Source organism: Centruroides vittatus, unplaced genomic scaffold (genome assembly GCF_030686945.1).
Source record: "Centruroides vittatus isolate TY-2023 unplaced genomic scaffold, ASM3068694v2 contig_474, whole genome shotgun sequence".
In the NCBI taxonomy this organism is placed as follows: domain Eukaryota; kingdom Metazoa; phylum Arthropoda; class Arachnida; order Scorpiones; family Buthidae; genus Centruroides; species Centruroides vittatus.
Window position 1 is genome coordinate 2,668,436 of NW_027122266.1, and position 20,519 is coordinate 2,688,954.

Sequence of the window (20,519 nt, forward strand, 5' to 3'; positions counted from 1 at the left end):
ACACTATGTACAAAATAGTATGCTTTAGGACAATCAGCCGTTTGGACGTCCTGGGAATCGATGAGGTTCTTTCATCTTCTATCGAAGGTGGCTTCGGGGCAAGTCCGAAAGACAGGTGGGGAGACCTAGACTGTGTCGCCGACGCCAACAGACGAAGTCCGAAGTGGCAAAATAGACGAGAAACTGCTTTTTTTGCGCGTTAATACATGGCGTTTTGGTTATTCGGAACGTTAACCGATTGCGAGGTGTCCTTGATTGTTGGGGATTATATCAATTCCGACTCTTCCAGCAGGGTTTTATGTATGTTTCCAATTCCCTAACTCTTAATTATTTAACTACTTCTTAAGTAGAAATAAGTTGAAACTGGTTGCTTTGTACTTGAATATTTGTAGTCTTGGGAAAAAGTGGAAAGAAATTTTTATGACAACGGATACATAAATCGTAAATTTAAATTATCAAGGATTCGGCTACCCAAATGTATCTGAACTAGACTGTGTGGGAAAGGCTCAACGCTCTGTCTCAGTCTAGTTGAAAAACATTTCTATCCTTATTAATTTAAAATACCCAAAATCAGTAGTGGCTTCCTTCTGTACGACATACTTTACCTTTAACAATTGCTTAAAGCGCCCTAACTAAATTACAAAGGTAGATAAATTTGGGTTACTATAATTGAAGTTTATTCTTTTTCCGGTTGTAAGGGTCATGATGAGATCGAAATTTCTATTCATCTCTATACAAAACCATTAGGTTTTTGCGTACATATTGACGTTAACATTAAAGTACGAGTATATGCAAGGGAAATCACGCAATTCGGCTAAACTTTTAATATTAAATTTCGCGGCAAAGCAACAATAACACTCTGTGTACTAACAAATTGTCAGAGTTTTATTGTTGCGAGCGGTCAATTATTGTTATTGCGAACGGTTGGTTTTTCAGTTCGTGCGATTGAAAATTATTTATTTCAAGTGTTTCTTTGAGTTTTTCTTCATTGCTGCGAGTTTATCGGTAAGTTTAAACTACGGTCTTTCTATATTTAAGTATTTTGAACATTGTTAATCCCTCAGCCATTCAGTGTTTGAGTCTACACTGGTTCTGGCAAAACCAGAAAGTCTCAAAATTGGTTAACTAGTTTTCAACAAAACTGCTTTCAAAACTGTTTCAAATTTAGTAGAATGAATGTTTTAATTAAAAAAAAAAAAAAAAAAAAAAACAAAGTTGAACACAAAGCAAAGCCTATCAAGGTATCTTGACCTTGGTAGGTTAGATGGAAGACAAGCTGTCTAGAATTCTTGAGAATGGTGTGAAAACAATTAATGCAATGCTTTACCACGAAAAATATCATTGGTCTGTAAGGTTAACTGGCTACAAGTGTAAATTTCTTATAAATATCAAGAATGGCATACTGATACAATTTTGTATTTTTCATCGAACAGCTGCCCTCTGGTGTTGCAAAATGCAAATATCTTGGCCATTTTGATCAAGATCTATATGCAGTGGAACCTCACTTAACGAGCATAATTAATGTAAAATACGATAATGCGCTCCACGCCGAAAAAATGCTCAAATGTTTTATGTATAACGTTTATTCAAAAAAATGTACAATATACACTGTTAAGGAGCGTGAATCATCATCATCTTTTCTTCTAGCGCGGAATGAACCATCCTGGAATGAAAATTCAATTTGCAGAAACAAAAGAAAAAAAAATCACAGCTAATATGTTTGATAAACACTCCAAACGATATGCCAAATTCTTGGGTTATGTAAAGGCTATAATTAAATATTAGAACTTAATTAATTTGACTAGAGGTAGGCAGTTATGTTTCCATCTCGTATTAAATTTAATAATTATAAATAGTTAATTTTTAATTCAGACATTTCTAAAATTTAATTTGGAATTGGTGATTAAATTTAATGATCTAAGAATTTGGCATATTGTTTGGCATGTTTATTATATAATAGGCTATGGTTGTTGATGTTTATAAGTAATATGTGTGAACACAAGTTTGGAAAAATATGTGATCACAAGCGACACTAAGATGCTAGCGGAACAAGTGCTAAACACAGACTGATAGAGCATACTGCATGCGCACAATTCGGGACTTCCCCTCTCCTCATCACTCGTTATGCAAAACATCGCTTGTTAAGCGAGGCAAATATTTACAATTTGTTTTGCTCGTTATGCCAAATACTTGTTGTGCCAGGTGCTCTTTAAACAAGGTCCCACTGTATACATATATATATGTTAACGGCCAAACTAGTTTGTCCTAGGCCGAACTGATTTATGTACTATAAATAGGTGCCAGTGTAAAAAAGAAATGATTTTGTGTAATTCGAAATGCCACCACAGTACTGTACACCCTGTAAAATTAAATAAAAGATTAAATATTTTAAATGTTACACTAAGAAGCACAAATAAGTTCATTTTTAAATTAAAAATGAACTTATTATTAGTTTGACTTTAAAAGTTATTTTGGGGATACTATAAATTACCACCTATGGAATTTCGGGTCTTTGAATATATATCTGAACTCAGGAGACCGAGACGAGTTCAACGATACCCTACGTTTGGAACAGAGACGAAAAATAATAAAGTTATCATACTTTTTTCCAGCGATCGCGCGATGATAGGGAGTCGCGTCGCACTCTCCGCTAAGTCGGCTTCGCTATCACGATCGGGAGTCGCGTCGCTTGCCGTTAAAATTGCCTTTAGTAGACGTTTCCCCCCTTTTTTACTTTTAAGAACTACCGTGAATCAATAACTACTGACATTTAACACATGGCGGCCTGCTGGCGGCTCCCCTCCGGGAGGTCAGTCGGGAGCACGAACAGTGGGAACGGCCGCCATGTTCGCTGCCATAAGTAAGGCCGCGACTCTACTAGCCGTAAAACAGCCGTAAAACCCCTCACCGTAAAAGCTTTTAATCACGTGACCTATTTGCGTTTGCGCTCGGATTGCGGTGGAGGTCCGGCTAGCGAAGCTTTTTACGGCGACAGTACTATATACGTGATATATCGGTATAAAGACAATAATTATATTCTACGAGTTTTCTCTATACTATAATTACAAATATAGTAAAAGTAATATCTTTACTTTCATATATTGACTTTTATTATTATATTATTAAGATAATATACAGCATTTATAAGCTTAGCTTTTTTATTATATACTCCTCTAAATTGAAGGATTTTCCTTTGGCCGTTCATATCGCGTGTTTTAGGCATCCATTATTATAATCGGGATACGTCTTGTCGTAGATATCATGAATACTTTCGTATGTTTTCGATAAATCTTTCTAGATCTTCTAGAGTAGCCACGAGAGAACGAACACAAAAGCTCGTTTTCCGCCATTTTCGCACCGTGTCACGATGACCTAGATTTAACTGACTTCTGATTGGTGGATGGTACCGGTTTACGGTCGTATACACTTCGAAAGTTGAACACTGCTCAACTCGTTTTTACGTTGGTTTTACGACCTGCTCAGGCGTAAAATATCATGGTCACGTGATTAAAAGCTTTTACGGCGAGGAGTTTTACGGCTCTTTTACGGCTAGTGGAGTCGCGGCCTAACATTAACCGAAATGGCGATCGCGCGATGATCGAAAGTCGCGTCGCTCTCTCCGCTTTCGTATCGCGTGTTTACCCCTACTGGGGTGCGTTCTTTTATTCCTCCGCGTAACTCCGCGCGAGCGACATCCGTTTAAAAATTCCTGCAGAACGCGTTCCTAAATTCCGGTGGGAGTGAGCGCCGTCGAACGGCAAAAACGGCCGCTTGTAGCAGTAGTTTACGGTGGAAAGCAACATGGCGTTCTCCATGGCTCAGATAGCTTCGTTTCCGGGTCTATTATGTGATTTTATGAATGAAAATTGAGAAATTGTGAAAGCGCGAGTTAGCGCACGCGGTGATGTAAGTGTCTTTACGAATTTTTTTTGCGGTTATTTTCAATGCTCTTTCAACAAATAATCCATTTTATGGTTAAATTTTACAATCGGGACCCTTCTTTTGCCTTTAAAAGCTCATATTTTAGAATTATAGATTCATCCATCACTATACTATCGATAGTGCGGGCGCCGACATCTTTCTTTCTTTCACTGTCGTTCCTAAATGCCTACAAACAGCAGCGCACTCCCGTAGTAGCGGAGACTCAGAGCGACTGCTATTAAAGAACGCACCCCTGGAGATGACCGTACTCCGACGTCATGGTTTGCAGACTTTACCGCAAGATGGCAGTACTAGCAACTATGGTGCCGTCTTCATGAAAGCATTAAAAAAGTATGGTAACTTAAAAAGCATGATATTTTTTTATTTTCGTCTCCGGTCCAAAAATAGGGTACCGTTGAACTCGTCTCGGTCCCCTGAGTTCAAATATATAATCAAAGTCCTGACATTCCATAGGTATCTATAGTACACCCTAAAAAAATACAAACTGATAAGTACTGATTAGCTTATTGAAAAGACTATGTCTTCTTTATAAAATCGTACTGCTTGCTGTCTTACCAGTTTAAAGCTACGAAGGAGTACATGTCAGGAGTTGAAATTTGACACAGAGTGTTAGGTGCCCAAATCACGCCCGCATAAAAAAAAAAAAAAAAAAAAAAACAGACTCGTAGGTAGTCAGGGGACCGAGAACCGAAACACAATAAAATACAAACTGGTGACACTCTTTATATACAAGCAGTAGTGCGAGATTTGCGCATGCGTTGCTGGAAATACGAATATTGTGAAATCGAATTTTGACAAACACGTGCGTTGGGAAGTTCGAAAAGCGAATGTTGCTAAATCGAATTTTGACAAACGAATCTTTAAAAAACTCCATTTACCTATCCCGTGTCATTCCCCACATATTTCTGGTCGCCACCTGCTAACCTCGACCGATTGACCGAAGATATCTCGTTTCATCATCGGAACTTTTTGAAACTAGATGGCGCGTCGTTATAATTTTATATTAATTAAAACTAACTTCCGAAATATAATTATTTTTTCTTTTTACATTTTGCAACTTGAACACAAACTATATGGTGTATTTTCTCGGACACATGGCAAATTTCATCACTAAGTTTTCTTCAGTTGAACTATCTTTTTACATTTATTATTATATAGATATTTCATTTGTGCAAAATAAAAAAATAATTGTGAACAATACAATAGCCACCAATATTTTTTTCAAAAACGGGAAATTTTCGCATTGACAAAAATTCAACCTGGGGCGTCACGCAACGGAGAGAAATTTCAACATTCGATAGATTAATTTCACTGAAAAATGCATTGTGGACGACCTCGTGGTCGTGGCTGTGGCCGGCGAAGTTTGAATGATCGCGCTCAAAACCAGCGATACTAAAGATAATTGGAGAATGAGAACGAGACCCTCAGTGAGCGTCGAAGTGATCCCGCTTTTTAGTGAGTCTCCAAGACTATGCCGTTTTTGGAACAAAACTATAAAATAAACGGCAAAGCCGTATTTTATACGGCCTTGCCTTTTATTTTACAGTTTTGTACAAGTGTTGTGTCACTTCTAATCGATACCTAAGGTATCGATTAGAAGTGACCCTTGGTTAATGTTACCCTAGGTATCAAAGATGGCGGCTCGTATGCAGGGCCGGATTTATGAACCCAGGGGCCCTGGGCACAAATTCGGTGGGGCCTCTCTTTAAGAGTAGGCAAACTAGATGATTTAGAAAATTTACACAAAATACTGTACTTTCAACTAGATTTCAACTAGGAAGTTGTAAATTTCATTTCAAAATAAGGTTATTGTAAACATACATATATTTTACTGTGTAAAACTAATTATTTTAATTTAATTGAAAAATATCTATGTAAAATTTTTTCCTGAAATTTTCCGATGTTTCATAGGTTTTTTTCCGGGTTTGGTTTTTTTTGCCTGTGGTCCTCATGATTAGGCTGTCGCAGTAATAGAAAAAATATATATATTATATATATATATAAGTTTAAACATAGTTTTGTGGGGCCCTGGGCACCGGCCCCAAATGTCCCTACGTAAATCCGGCCCTGCTCATCTCCGATTCCAGCGATCAGAAGACGGAACAGTGGGGACACGTTCTAACCTAACCTAACCTAACCTATTCTAATAATTTGGTTGCTAATAATTATGCTAATTTATTTAGCTTTTATATATAAACAATATAAATACGCTACGCACTGTAAATTTTTAAAGAACGAAATAATCGATACGTGAAATTTTCTATTAATTGACTATTTAACACATCAATATTTTTCTCACACTTACAGCCAAAATGGCGCTCCGGACATATGTTCAGGTTGCCCGCTCCTAGAGCGGGCTTTGCTCTCCACCACTTTGGTTTTGGTTTTGGTTTTGGTTTTCGTTAGTTTAATGTTATTTTAACTTTAAAAATATAGTATAGCATCGATTATCCGAATGTCGATTAACCAAATCATCGGTTAATCGAAAGCGTTCCAGTCTCAAATTCAAATTTTCGCTTTCTGTGGCACTGCAATATTTGGCTGTCTTGGGCTACTCCAATATTATTTTTGTTGGTGTGTGTGTTTTAGTTGGCAGCACTGGCGCGTCCATGAGAGGGTACTTAAGGACGCGCCGTATTCGAACGAGGCTTTTATTAGTGTTAGTAGCACCATTGAACATCAAACCAAAGAAAAAACGAGGCTTTTTTCCCATCGTGATAGGTGAGTTTTGCTTGTTTTGTGTGGTGTTTTCCCGAGAACTGTGTCGTGTTGAATCGGAATGTTTTTGATACTAGATTAACTTCCGAAATATAATTTTTTTTTGTTTTTATATTTTTCAATACATTTATTTTGATTGTGCAAAATAACAAAATAATTTTTAACGATACAATAGCCACGATTTTATTTTTTTAAAAATTTATGGTAATTATACAGTTTAAGGGAATAAGAGTTTTTTTAATTATCATTTTGGTTAATGTTGCCGGTTAATATTACCTGTGGTATAATTTAATGCAATTGATGTGGTAATAATTATAAGCAGATTAACAATGGATAATCTGAAAGTAGAATACCGAGTGATCTATACGTTAGGGGGCGTACCCGTACTATCTGTCGCATTATGCAAATTAATAATTTTTCGATGAGAGGAGTTGCAACGTCCGTGCGGTACGTCTATCGAAACCCCAACATTTATTCGAAAGAGGAGTAATTTTTTTGTAATTTAGGTTTGTATATTTCGAGATAATTCGGATTAACCTACCCCCGTGATATTAACGATAGCTTTGTCAATTGGGTTAATGTTACCTTAGGTAGCCAAGATGGCGGCTCGTCTCTAATTCCAGCAAGGAAACAGTGGGACGCACGTTCTAACCTAACCTAATAAATTATAATTATTAGCAACCAAATTATTAGAATTGGTTATGTTAGAACGTGCGTCCCACTGTTTCCTTGCTGGAATTAGAGAGGAGCCGCCATCTGGCTACCTAAGGTAATATTAACCAAGATGGGTTATATTATAATACATGATGTGTTATACTGTATTTATGAACCTTTATTCATGAATGAATCTAATTTTGTAATATAATTTACGCTTTTTTTATCACTTATTACGAAATTGACGATGCGAGTTCATCAACATTACGTCATAAAGTGCACGTGAATATTCAAAATGACTTTGCGCATTGGCGATGATAGTGGAATTTTAACCTGCTTTCATTTCGATAACTATGTAATGCTTGCTTTTGTTTTCAAGTTACGTTCATTAAAACTTTTGTAAATGGAATATACATTTTGGAACATTCCTCATGACGAAAAACGTGCTATTGCTGTATTTCAGGAAAATGGAAGTTTGCATTCTGGAATGGCACTAATTCATTAAATTCTTTCATTTTGAGTATTGTAGCAAAAGTCGACCTATCGTTGGTGCACAAGAATAGTGACACAACTGAAAAAAATGGTTCCTCCAGAACAGCCACTTAAGTTTCTTGTTTCCTGTAAGACTTTGTCATGATCTTGGATTTTTAAAATTTTCAAATCTATTTTGGAAATAAATATTAGTGTTCGTTCTTCCACATAAAAATGAGAAGTTTGCTATACATTTCTACAATAAACTCGAAATTGGAAATTTTTGAGTTGTCACTATTGTGCGCCAACGATATCTTTCTGTACCTTCTCTAAAACCGCACGATTCCAAGCTCATTCTATGTGCCAAGAGAAAAGAAGTTTGAGCTTTTTGTCCAATAAAATCTTTTTCATATGCAGCGAAGATCCATGATGCATCATCTGACATCAAATAATTAGAGGAAACTGCAGATGAAGCTTCTTTAAGCAAAGGAAAAAGTACTTTTAATATGCTTTTTGCTTAGCACCATAAAATTGGGATACCCTCACCTCATTCGTCTACAACAGTTTCTCAATGGGGGCGATTTTTCCATGTTGGGGGCGATTACTAACAATTTATATTTTGGGGACGAAAAACAACTTTCTGGGGGCGATATAGTAAAATGTTATATTAAGAATAATTAGATATTTTATTCATTATCATACAATAATTAGATATTTTATTCATTATCATACAATAATTAAATAAATGACATTCCTATAATCCTTCTTTCTTCTACTTTTAACCCTTTTTATACTGTCCAAACGAAGAAATCGGTTATAATTAACACAAAGGTGATTTGTAATTACTTTTGACAAATTTCGAACCAAATGTTGAGTGTCGAATCGAACCAATTGTGTTGGGTGTCGAATCGATAAAAATGACATCTGTTCCGAATTCCTCATACATTTGACCTTGAAAATTTGTTTGCAATACAATTATGAAGTCATTCTCTTAAATGTTAAATTTTTTAAAATCTTCTCCCTGAAGTTTGTAAAATAAAATAGAAGAATTACGAAACACAATCATACCTATTATCATTGACATGCTTATGTGGTGTTTGCGACGGCATTGTATTTTGGATATGTTTTATTGTTAATGTTGTTCATATCTTTTTTGAAACACTAGGTGATTTTGGTGCAAGGGAATACACTGCTTGAGATAAATTGTCTTAAATCTTGTGTAATTCGACCTGATGTAATCCCAGTTCTTAATTTTGCTGCAATACTAATTCTTGTGGTTTCATTCATCGGAATGAGCAATATTTTGCTCGTGTGAATGTTTTTAGCAAAAGTTTGCTGCCACCTGGCCTGTCCGAATAATCTCATTCACTGCTAATACTAAGCAGTACAGATTTCATATTCAACTTGGTTGTGCCGTGTAATTTCAATATTCTTTTTCTGTCAATGTTATCAACTTTTAGCACTCCTGTATGGTTTCATGTGTGGTAATGATGCTTTATATTTTTTATGGTTTTTGAACCATAAAATTTGAATCCATTTCTATTTTCAAATTATCAAAGTCTTGAAAAGAATCAACATTTAGCTCTATTACATCAATGGTTATATTATGATCTAATCTCAAATGGTTATCAAGTTTCTGATTTCTATTACAATTGAAACTGCAGACATTTACAATTATAAAGTTTAATATCTATTTCCCATTAATATTTGATATTGACTATCAAAAAATTTAATTTATCGGGTGTGTGTGTTAAGAATATTCTTTCTCTGAGTTTGTTCACAGAGATTAAATAGTGATATCGTGGATGATTTCGATTTTAATTTAATTTCCTATAACGGAAATAGCATATATTGAATAATCAATTAGATATAATTATTTACTATATTCTAAAGAAATTATCCAAATACCAGATTGTCATAAATCTATAAAAATATACAGTTATAATAAATTTGGTGTAAGAAGCTGCTACTTACACCAGGATGTCCATGATATCGAGAGACATTACCAAGGAAAATGGGATGTCAATATGTTAGCTGACTACTGCTGGATGCTCAATCGCGAAACCAGAAAAGGAAATCGGAAATGAGTTCGGAGAAGCATCAGAGAAGAAAAGGATTCATAAGAAAAGAGTAGATCTAAAATTGTGTATAAATATCAAACAATTTTTTGATTAGTTGTAAGAAAATATGGTTAATGTTACCTTAGGTTCCGAGATGGCGGCGTTGGGAATTTTTCCCTATCTTGGCAACTGCGACTGCTTATACGGGAAAAAACCTATAAAACATCGGAAAATTTCAGGAAAAAATTTTACATAGGTATTTTTAAATTAAAATAATTCGTTTTACACAATAAAATGTGTGTATGTTTACAATAAGCTTATTTTTAAACGAAATTTAGAACTTTCTAGTTGATCTAGTTGAAAGTACAGTATTTTGTGTAAATTTTCTAAATCATCAAATTTGCCTACTCTAAAAAGGGGCCCCCGCCGTATTTATGCCCACGGGCCTCTGATTGTTAAATCCGGCCCTGATTATATAATTGTAATTTGTGAAAATGTTAGCATTACATCAGCATTTTAAAATAAAAATTGATTTCAGTGACATGCAACACGACATAACTTGTTTCATTTTTTTAAAAGCACCCTCTGGAGATGTATAACCTCACATAAACCAACATGCTTGTTTTTAGCATAAGAAAATATCTGTCATGTTATCCCCAGAAACACCGACATGCTGGACAATCTGACAGACTATTGTCTATTTGTTTACAACAATGATAATCTAATGATTGTCAATCTCCAATTGGATGTGTTTCTGCAGGGAATGCAATTGCATTGAGAAGTCTCGATTCAGTTTCCATGCCTACTTTAAAGGTCCCAACTTTAACAGGCAAAGCAGTTACATACCATATGAAATGTTTGACATTTTCTACCATCACAATGATTTGAGATATAAAATTACATAAAGTCAAATATTTAACTAATGGTAAGGCTGTATTGGCTTATGAGCAAGTTTGCCCGTGACTGATTATATATAAAATAAAGGTTTTAATTTGATATTTCAGTGAACGAGACAAATTTTTATTCGAAAATTAGATGCAACATTTTATTTTCATTCTAATTAAAGTGAATATTTGCACTTTTTCTACAGTGCGAGTGTATATATAAAAAAACTACATTTTTAAATTCCAATTGGGAGGAAAATACAAAAGTTTCTAGCATTTTGAGCCATTTTATAAAATTACATAACTGAAATTTTAAATCATTAATGTATTTAAATTAATTTTTTTAAATTATACCAACTACAATAATATACATTGAAGATAAATGTTTAATTATGCATTACTTCAATAACTTTGGTAATTTCAATTTGTTTTATTTTTATTAGTCGTATTTGATCGTTTAAGAAGCATTTTGCACGATGCAAATGTTGATGAGAGGTCGATGTATGATTAAAGGAATGTTTGCAATAAGAAAAGACAAATTTAAGGTAACTGTTTCTAAATGTAATAATTAATCATTCTAGAAACTATTTTGTATACAGTCTGAAGAAATAAGACTTCTTGATTTCTATTTAGTTTTCTCAAAACTAACAATATGTAATGTTCAATTACTATTCTCAACAAAGTAAATACCAGAATCAATCACATTCTGAATAATTAGTATGGCAATCATAACACATTTTAGTTATTAGTTTTACAAAAGTCAAATTTTGACTGTTAATAAACTGTAAGACTACCATGAGAAAAAAATGGGGGATGATAAAATTTACAACTTCAGAAAATTTAATATCTTTCTCTTTTGTTTCATTTATAGCTTATTTGGTAACATTGTTTGCCATTACAATTTCTAACTGTTTTACTTTCAAATTTGTTATTGTTGCATTTGTGTTGATTCAATTTGGTTTATATTTAGCTTCCCCTACCTGTAATATGGATTTTACAAAGGTAGGATTAACCAGCAAATGCTGACTTCTACAAGTCTTGGTTAAAACAAGTACAATTCCTATTCATTTTAAACTGTATCCAAGTCACAGACTGACATTACCCAGGAACAGATGGATGAAGCAAGAAGAAACTATAAAATTGGATTTATTTATTCCATTTTGGATAAACTGAGGAGAAAATTGAGTATTTTATTTAGCCAGATATTTGGTGTTCTTACTAATGCGGATGGAAAGAATGAAAAATATTTTTTTTTTGAAATCAACTAGTCTTAAACCATTTTGCAATAAATTGAAATGAAAACTATGCTGATTGATTTACAAATACTTGTAGGTTTAAATTAAAAAAAAAAAAGTTAATCTAAGCTTTACTTAGAAATAACTTTAACTGCGATACCGATATGATCATCATTTAACAATTTAATTGGTTACATTGTGATACTGTGACACATTAAGAAAGAACCTTTTCTCTTAAACTCGATATCTGATATAAAAGAATTATTTACAGTACAGTAATTGTTTTTCAACTGACGCATCAAATATATTTATATAAATCAGTTTTTACAAGTCTTTCAGAATTTCCTAACACAAAAATTAAAGTACTCTTGTAGTATTCATTCCATTTTTGAATGTTATAAAATTTATTACGAAGCCAGTGTTGTGTGATTAAAAAAATTACATTTATTTTAAAATTAATATTTGATTATTGAAGGATAGTCCTATCATAAAAAATAAAGGATTAGACGTAGTTGTCAAAGGCAAACAGTACACTCATCTCATTACTCTGAAAGATGTTAATACACAAGATACATTGAGTGGTAAAATACTTGTTTCATATTGTAGATACTAATGAATTGTATGAATGAATGCTATATAATGAATGCTACATAATGGAATGAACGAATGCTATATAATGGATGGTGATACTCACCATCTATTATATAGCATCAGTATACAACAGATGGGCGAAAAATCTAGTCTCATTTCTCAATTTTTTAGTTTCAATAGTTTCAAAACGATGAATAATGTTGTATGTTGTCTTGAAAATATCTTCAAAAGACTCACCGTAAATTTTATTCAACTGACAAATCCTCTGAAAATTAAACTAATTGTGAGTATTGAATTTATCATTATTCACAGAAATCATAAAATTAAAGTAGTTCAAGGTTTGATACTTTTATTCTTAAGACTAAATAATTCACTAAAATTTACAAAATTCAAAGAATTCTTTGTGACTACTTACTTTAATGAATTTGACAGATGCTTTCAAGTTTGATCCAGAATACCAAGCAAATGAAGAAAAATATAAAACAAAATATGAAAAAATTAAAAAGGGTAACTAGATTTTATAATTGAAATATATTACAATAGAAAGAGCTCTTAAGTAATTCTGTACTTGTGTATATATAGAAATTCTAGAGATTCTAGGCGACAGTGATTCGTCAGATCTTTCCTACGAAGAAAGCGACGATAGTGATGATGAAAAGGTACGAAATTAAGAACATGTACTTGTATTAACAAAATTTATTAACTTGGAATTCATAAAAAGTAATGAATTTCAGTGAAATTATTTTTCTCTACAGAGTTCATTTTGCATAATTAATGCATTATAAAAATTTACTACTAAAGTTCATATAGAAATCATAATACAAAATTTCTAAGTTACTAGTTAAAATGAAATCTGTTGATGTGTATCCAACACTAGTGATAAGTTTCTGTTGATGCTATATATTTTTAGTAAGATTTGATTCATTATATTTTTCACATTCACATAAGAGAAGTATCATTAGGTATTAGTGATGTGTTATCTTAATGAACCAACTAATACATTACGTAATAAAATTTTTCATAGTTATGCAGTTGTCTTTCTATTTCAGGAATGTTTTGACCAAATTATTGACTATTCATTTCCTATATATAACGAATTATACATATTGAACAACCTGGTAATATGTTTTGTCGTTCGATAAAAAAAACACAATTTTATGGTTTGAAATACATTTTATTATTCAATATAATCTCCCTGAACTTCAATACACTTGTTCCAGTGATCTTCTAATTTATGGATTCCATCTCTGAAGTGAGAATCCGGAAGACTGTCGAAATACGCTTCCACGGCTGCTATTACCTCTTCGTTCGATAAATCTTTTCCCACGCATGAATTTTTTGAGATGTGAGAACAGCCAGAAATCAGAGGGAGCTAAATCTGGCGAATAGGGAGGATGTTGCAACAATTCGTATTTTAATTCACTGATTTTCGCGATGGTTTTTTGAGCTGTATGAGAGGGTGCATTATCTTGATGATAAATGATTTTCTTCTGTAAACCAGGTCTTTTCTCACGAATTTTTACATCCAGCTGGTCCAAAAGGTTACAATAATAGTCTGAGTTTATTGTTTTACCAGTTTGGAGATAATACCAGTTTGGTATATACTGGTATATATATATAAATGTATAATTCATCTTAATGAATTTTATTCTTATACAATTACTTAAACGTGCATTTTTCAATGCAAAAACACCAAATAAGACATCAGAAACTGCTCATAAAATTTTTAGATTGAAATTTAACCAGATTGAGCTAGTTTGTATGTGATTCCAATTACAGAAAAATGAGATTCAGGTTTGAGTGGTGGTGAGAATGTTCAGAACTAGAATAAAAAACATATGAGGGATTTGAGAACCTAGAAAAATAGCAACTGTTGGAGTCAAGAGAAAAATAGAGGGATAAAATTAGTTTGGGATAAAGTTATGATTATAGAAAAAATAAGGGAAGGAAAGGATTTAAGATGTAGAAAGATTGTTTGTAAATAGCAAAAGTATGGAAGAGGAAGTTATCAACAGTGAGGCTTTAGACTGTGTGTCAATAATATGGAAATGGCTGTTTAATAAATGGAAAGAAAAACTTATCAGATGTTGGAAACATCATACACACATATGACATCAATTTTTTAGATTAAAGAAATTCATGAGTAAAGGAAAAGTATTCTTTAATGTTTAATTATTATAATTGAATGTTTCTTTCTTTTCTGTGCAGTTTGTTATCAGACTTCTTTGGCCATCATCGGGAGATGAGCTGTTGAAGACTGAAAATGCGTGAAATTATTTACTTAATTTTTGCTGTGACAAAGCAGCTTTTGGTGTCTTAAATACAGCAGCCCTTTGTCATATCGCAGATTTAGATTTCTATCGCACTGTTTAGTATTCAAATTTTAAATTACCAATTGCCATTGAATTTCTTTTTGCAATGAAATGTGGTATTTTACTTGTACACTGGTTTTGAAACTACCACTGCAGGTAAAACAATAAATTTATCAGGATATAAATAAGCAAACAAGTGGACAGACCAATTATAATGTTTTTTTTATATTAAAAGTTGTTTGTTTATTGATTTTAAGTACATTCTCTTTATTTACAAGTTTCTGTGAATTAGAAATTTCACATCTTTATGTGAATTGACACAATACCTCAATTTACGTAAAGGTGTGAAATTTTGAATTCGCTGTCTAATGTGTAAGGAAATGATTTCTTCATTTCTGAATGGAAAGTTCTGTAATCTTGATACAGTAGTAACTTTATTTTGCTTCTTAGAGAATTTTTACTCTGTAATTTTGTAACTTGATGTTCTATTATGTTCAATATTTATTTTTTAAATTTTGAATAACTGTGTTTATAATTTATTAAAAATTCGTGTAATTTATTTTTTAGCAAGTAATTTGTTGTGAAATATAATACTGTATAATAAAATGGCAACTGATATTTTGTTTTTATATGGACAGTATTTGTCTTTAGAGGAGGTTGTTAAAGAAACAACAATACTAAATGGGGCATTCATGGTATCGAGGTTTACGTAAACATCATTTAATACAACATAACCACAAATAAAATCCAGTATTGAGAAACTAAACTTATTTTATATTATAAACACTTGTTGATGAAAGAACAGAGGATAGATTCCATAGCATGCATAAACAGTTTAGTAAAAGAACACGATACACAAGAACACGTGATAATTTCAGTTTTGACTGCAAATAAATTTAGTCAGAAAATAATAAATTGTTGTTAATTATTTATCAGTTAAAGATTAAGATATTTATATATTATATTTATTTGAAATTATTTGTTTTTAGAAGAAAATCAGAAAATAACTGATAGTACAAAAAGCAACTTAGTTGATTTGAGAAGAATATGTTCTATAATGCAGTCAAGCATACATTCTGAAAAATGTGCTTTTAGACTACACGAGCTCAATGTTCAGCCAGGTCATATTGTAAGTTTAATTATAAATTGAATAAATATTTTACGAAACTCTGGAATTTTGTTTTCCAGAAAATTGAAATGTAATATTTCAATTTATATGGAAAACAAATTTCTAAACCAAATATGTTAATTTAATATTTTATTCATATAAAGTATCTTATTATAATTAATTCAAAATTTTAATTCTGGATTATGATTAGGATTATTACTAATCTGGAAATATATAATATTTTTTTTTTGCGACTGTTATCAGATGGAATGTATAATGGATCAATTTTTACATTTAGTGAAATACAGGGACAAACAAAAGAATTCCTTTATATTTTTGATCTATATATATTAAATAACAAAAGTGTAGTGGGGTTACACTGGTTACTGCATACTATGCCAGACCGGAGTGGAGGCAGCAACCAAACAAAAAAATTAGGTGCGTCTGTATTCAGGAATTTTCTAACAGTATGACGTTTCGGATATAGTGGCCTTCTGTTGCGTAATGTTTCTATTCAACTGTAATTTTTTCAGGCTTTTGCGTAGTGTGTATTGTATCTCACCTGTAGTATTGAGAACGACAGGTACAATAAGCACCCTATCCATCCTCCACAGCGCCTTATTTCCTGGGCGAGTTCTGTATACTTGCTGATTTTTTTAGTACATTTGTTTTGTACAGTACATTGAGTGTTTGGAATGGATATATCTATAACGTATGTGATTTTTATTGTTTGTTAATGGGTGTCTTGTCTAGTCCAGCGTTTCTCAACCTAGACATCGTGATCCCAAGGGGGTCGCAGTGGTATTAAAGGGGATTGCGAAACAATAATGAAATCATTGAGAAAAAATCATTTATTATAAAATTATAAACATTTTACTTACAATAAACTTACATGTAAAAGAAAATAATGTGATGATTGCATCTGTTTTTCATTTAAAATTTTCTCCATACGTGGATCTACGTTAGAAACACACAAAAGCAAATTGTTTCGAGTGATAAGATTCCTGTATTTAGTTTTTAGCGCGACCATAGACGAAAAACCCTTTACACAGAGATAAGACAAGGCAAAAGGGATTAATATTTTCAGTGGTTATGACTAAATTTCTATATTCATGTGATCATATTCATGTGAATGAGCAAGCCAAAACGTATTTAAATCTTCAGATGTAAATTGTAATTGTAGCATTTTGTTGGCAGACATTTTGATGAGCTGGTCGTGAATCTCAACTGGTAACTTGGCATTTAAAAAAATTTACATTTATAATTGGTCAAAATTCAATTAGTAATAGTAAGGCTCACTGTTATTCCTTTGGGTGGGGATCGCAAAATATTAATTTTATTTATATTTACTAATTTTGGGGAGATCGCGGAGCTAAGAAGGTTGAGAATCGCTGGTCTAGTCAATTGTGGTAAATTGTTTTATCTGCAATTACGGCTGTCATAGTACATTTTGATTATGTTTATATAAGTAATGTCTGTGCCCAGAGCTTGCAACCAGAAGTGATGTTATATAGTTTCTGGCATGATATGACATTTTTGTATGTGTAATTTTTGAGTGCAGTATATTTGAGTATGTGTTGTTGCGAGAAATATAGATGGTCTGCTAAAGTGCCCACATGCCTACAGATTTAAGATAATATCCAGATAACGAAAAATAATCTGAGGTGTTTATTTTTATGGCAGAAATTTTTATGACAAAAAAGAATGTTTATTTTATTGTAAACTAGCAGACCCGGCCACGCGTTGCTGTGGCTCAAAATGTATCTATTATAAATGTATAACGCCTCCCCCGTGGGGGGAATTTCAAAAAATCCCTTCTTAGTGTACATTCTCTTGACGTACCCTATTAAAACGCAATCAAACACGCATCTAAAATAGTATAATAAAAGAGTTCTTCACAGTAAGCCTTAATCTTGTCCCTTTCCCCGCTGAGGAATATCGAAAAATCCCTTTTTAGTGTATATCCTGTTGACGTAACCTATTAAAACGCAATTAAAAACGCAAAAAACCGCATGCAAAATAGTATAAATAGAAGCAGAGTTCTTCACAGTAAGCCTTAATCCTGTCCTTCTCCCCCCAGTGGGCGGAATTTCGACATGTATATTATATAAAAACACGTGCGTATTTGAATGCAACGTGGTGTCAAAATTTCAAAGGAATCGGTAGGAACAAACAAACGTTATATTTTATTTATATAGATAGATAGAAAATGATCTGCTTTAGTCCATTCTCACAGAAAAGCATAATGCCTCACAGAAAAGCAAACTTAGGTCGTCGGAAGTTAGCGCCATCTGTTGGACATGAAAGGCTTAATCCATATATAAATATATTTTTGAAAGGGGGAAATGGTGGTCTTCACATATGCCACAAACCTTCGCGGGAGTGTATTAAACAACTTCCCGAAGTTTCATGGCAATCGGATAAATGGTGTGGTAATGCATGAAGGACAGACACACACACACACACACACACACACAGAGACAGACATACATTCGTTTTTATATATATAGATTTAAAAATATTGAAAATAAATTGAAGTATTGTATTTTTAGGTTGAATTGTGTCGCACGATTTTGGATTGTTGTGCAGAAAAAAACAGGCATGAAAAGTTTTTTGGACATCTGGCACAAGTATTATATTGTTTAAGATCTTAGTGTAAAATCAATATTCAGTCCTTTTAAATTAGAAACAAATTTTACAAAATATCACTAGAAACTATTACCTAATTTATAGAATATTTTAACCTTTAGAAACTTACAGAAAAGATAACTATTGCATTTATAAATCAAATGTAATGATTTTCTTTTCAATGTTGTTGTTGTTACCAATATAAAATAAATAATAATAATAAATAATAATTTAATAATGTTGAAAGTAAATAATTCATGTAATGTTACAATCTTTCATATTTTTATAAAATTTGATGATAAAAACAGTTTATAATTTTCAAATTTATAATCTTGCATCAATGTATTAAATTCAGACTTATTGATTTGATTAGACTTAGTAAATTTCAATTAGTTCAACTCAATTCACCTGATTCAAAAATATTATTTTAATATATAAATTTTAGTTCTATTTATGTACATGGAAAAGGATATCAAAAATACATTTGTAATCCAATAATCTGAGTTCTGTGCTCGTGCACATATATAGGTTTATATTTTGTATAGTTGAAATTAGAATTTTAAAGTGTTTGTATTTATAAAAATTCATAAATATTTCATCATTATTTATAAAAAGTGGACAAAATAAAATTCAAAAAGGATTTTTCATCTAGTGTTTTATCACAAAGAATTCTTTGAACTTTGTAAATTATTTTAGTGAATTATTTAGTCTTAAGAATAAAAGTATTAAACCTTAAACTATTTTAATTTTGATTTCTGTGAATAATGATAAATTCAATACTCACAATTAGTTTAATTTTCAGAGGATTTGTCAGTTGAATAAAATTTACGGTGAGTCTTTTGAAGATATTTTCAAAACAACATACAACATTATTCATCGTTTTGAAACTATTGAAACTAACAAATTGAGAAATGAAACTAGATTTTTCGCCCATCTGTTGTATACTGATGCTGTATAATGGATGGTGAGTATCAGAATTGTTTTGTTTCCTAGTTTAATTTCCTAATACATTGATTTACTTTGATTTAACATTAGAAAGTGCTTTCTTCTGTTTTGAAAATTGCTAAGTTAATTATAATCTATATAATAAACAAGACGAGTTGATGATGATAATAATCAGCGCAGAGCCCAAACGGTTAGGAGTTGAAATTTGGTACACAGGGTATGTCACGAGAATGCACACTAAGAAGGGATTTTTCGAAATTCCTCCCCAGAGGAAAGGGACAGGATTAAGGCTTAATACTTCCATCAACAATGGAAGTGTTAAGGAAAAGCGATGTGCAAGATGCAGATGCAGTTTTTTTCGTTTTTGCGGGAAATCGAACGTATTTTTAGTCCCATCTAAAAATTCTCTAATTAGTCTGGAAACGGGGGAGCCAATTCTTGCATTCTCTGAAAACGGGTAAGGTTGACTATAACGTAATAATCTTAATCTTCGCTATCGTTACTTTTGCCCGAGCAACGCCGGGCATACCTGCTAGTTTTGTACATAATTAAATGAAGAGAAAAACAGAATGAAAATTTCAACATGTCTCAAATTTGCTCATGAATTTTAGAAACACACACGCTTGAAGGGGGAAAATATATCGAATAATGAAGTTTACACTTAAAAATTGTGAAATTTTGTACGGAGGATTTCTAAAATCTTGTCAGAGTGAAATCGAAAGTAGTGTGTATGGGAATATTGCCAGTTTCAAACCGTGTTGTACGAGGGATACCTGTGTGTGTGTGTGTATCGTATATTTTCGCGGATAAGACGATAGTTGAATCATCAAAAAGAAAGGGCCCCAAAATCCGAGGTCGTCTTATAGGACAGATACAAAAAAAATTAGATTGAAATTTATATAAATTAAAACCATTATAATAAAATGGACAAACCGTAATTATTTACTAGTAGAGAGTAGGGTATGTCATAG